Consider the following 2,838-nt stretch of genomic DNA (forward strand, 5'->3'; position numbering starts at 1 on the left):
GGCATCTTTTCATCTGATACATTTTATCTGTTGTAAAAGCTGTGTAGCCCCGTGAATTTTCATCTAGTGACAGTTGATACATTTTGTCTACATTGAAAGCTGTATATTTTCTACTTTTTTCATTAAGATTCAATTGGTAGTAACTTTGGGAAAGATCTAATTTGGAATAGTAAATATTGCCTGAAAGTGCGTCAAGAATATCTGTAATATTTGGGAGTGGGAACTTGTCGTCAGCGATTCTATTATTAAGCTGCCTGTAGTCGACAACAAGTCCCCACTTCTTTTCATTACACCTATCAGCTGCTTTTTTTGGTACAAGGAGGACTGGACTAGACCACTCAGATGTAGATTCCTCTATGATATCATTATCTAACATTTCCTGTATTTGTTTTGGACCTCCGACTTTAATGCATGCGGAATTCTGTAAGGCTTAACATACACTGGAGTAGCGTTGTCTTTAAGAGTTATAGTGTGTTCCATTAAATTTGTGACCGATAATTTGTCACCTGGTAGATGAAAAACGTCTGCATACTTCGCGCAAATTTGCTTAATATGCAGATATTCTTCCGGATTTAAATACTTTAAATCTAAATGTTTTCCTCACTAAAAGCGCATAAATCAAATTCTTGTTAATCATATATTTTCATATTCGAAAAAATCAATTTCAATATCTTCATCCTTCAGGGTGTTTAACACCCTGAGAGGAATTAAACCCTCCTTCGGTTTAGATATAACACCGGCTACAATACACCTTTCATAATCTCATCCGCTAAGTTACACAATCGCCACTACAAGTACTACTTATGTATTTGATAGTCTCACACCGGGCTGGAATTGTATGCTTATTACAATTTCTTGACTCATTTAAACTAATCGATACATTATTATTGTTTAAACTTAATTCCAAGACATTTTTCCTATAATTTATAATAGCATTATATGTTTTGAAAAAAATTTCGCCTAGTATTCCATCAAAAGAACACCCTATATTCCTAAAAACATAGAATTTACAACTGAAAATAGCGTCTCTACACTGTAAATTTAAGTAGCCGTGACCTTCTGATACTAACTTGCCACTTATTCCTTTAATTGTTATTCTATCCTGCACTATTTTGTTCAATAGATAGCTATACATTGCTAGCCATTCATATTTAATAACACATAGACTTGCCCCGCTATCTATTAATAAATTCACAGTAGAATTAATTCCTACCCCAAGAGTGACGCTACTGCAATTATTATAGCTATAAAAATAAAATGTCTATCATGTTCGTTAGGAACGAAAAAATTATCTTCTGGTTGCGAATTTACATTATCATTTTCAGCAGTATTGTTTTCATCCACCTGTTCTGCAATTTGCACTCGAGACAATTGGCTCGAATTTCCTGCTGACGCGAAAATCACGCGCTTGTCGTTGACCGCGCGATGACATTGTTAAGTGTGAGTTATTAATATTTCGATTAGAAAAAATTCTATGGAACTGATTACTATTTCGATACCTCTGAAATTGATTATTATAAGAATCCTGACCTGGGTTGGGATATCTATTGTAACGCGTGTTGTTAAAACCTCTACGATTTCCACGATTATAATAATTTTTTGTTCGATGTCCTACAGTCATGACGTCATAAGTTTGTTGGGATTGTAATTGCTCATCAATTGCAGTTCTGATAGCCTCCGGCAACGAGTCAAACTGCCGAGAGGCGACAATAGTGCTGAGCCTAGTATCCGACAACCCATCCGCAAAGCGTTTTAATCGCTATCTTTTCATTAATTGGCCTTAGTATCTGGAAATTGTCGTCGTTTCCGTCTGCTTGCGCTAACGTAAGATTTACAAAAAGTTCCTCGAGCTCAGTACCGAAAGACTCGATTGTTTTGTTGCCTTGATTTGTCCGTAATAGCTGTGTATGCAAGGCAACAGCAGATTTTTTTTGTATAAGAAACTTTTTCATATCCGCAATTAAGTCATCTGTAGAAGCGTACGACGATTTTAATCTTAGTTTACCGCTCGCGGAAAGCCTAGTTTTTAAGACAAATTCTATGAGGGTGGGTTTACTTACTTCGGAAATCATGGAACTGTAGAGTTTTATGGCGTCTATTAATTGTTGTGTTACCTGTTCTTGGCCTGTCATCACAGGTAACAAGGCGATAGCTGTTTTTATGTCAAATGAAGCCATTGCGATTTTTGATCTCTCTGTGTTTGATTTTGGTCTAAATGTAACTAAGCTTTCTATATCCCGGTAAAAGGACTCTATTTCCTCAAAGACTAGATTATTTACTATTTTATCGGATGTGCTAATTGTTAACTTTTGTTTTTCTAACTCAAAGCAAATTTTAAGGCTCTGTTGATATATTGATTCTGCTTCTTGAAATTTTTTGTAAGCTAATTCTGTGTTTCTTTTCGTTCCTAATTTAACAACATACTCCTTTAAATATTTTAATTTTCCATGTAATACATTTAATTCGGTAGTCATTTAATTTATAAGCTTAATTCCTAATTTCTCTTCAGTTTTTCTTGTGAAATAAAATAAGTAAGATTATTAATATACATTAACGATTTGAACAGTTTAAAATATAACACCTACTGGCCCATTACAAAGTGATAAAATAAATATTGCACTCACTTTAGCAGTCTGCAAATCTTCAGCCTTGGGCGGGCCTCGTCGGTAGATCTCGATGTAGTCTTGACTTCGATGCGACTTTATTTCTGAACCGGTCTTGTAGCGTGGATTGGGCCGGGATAACCCTGGACACCTCTGCAACTGGGCCGGGGACACACTGGACACCTCCTGGTCGTGGCCGGGATAACCCTGGACGCACAGTGATGGCCGAGTTGAC

General features: G+C 36.1%; 1 pseudogene; it reads right to left on the minus strand.

The window, feature by feature from the left end:
* Window positions 1–971: 971 nt before the first annotated feature.
* On the minus strand, window positions 972–2,496 carry LOC138404672 (uncharacterized; annotated as a pseudogene).
* Between the last annotated feature and the right edge of the window lie 342 nt (window positions 2,497–2,838).

Source organism: Maniola hyperantus, unplaced genomic scaffold, assembly GCF_902806685.2.
Source record: "Maniola hyperantus unplaced genomic scaffold, iAphHyp1.2, whole genome shotgun sequence".
In the NCBI taxonomy this organism is placed as follows: Eukaryota; Metazoa; Arthropoda; class Insecta; order Lepidoptera; family Nymphalidae; genus Maniola; species Maniola hyperantus.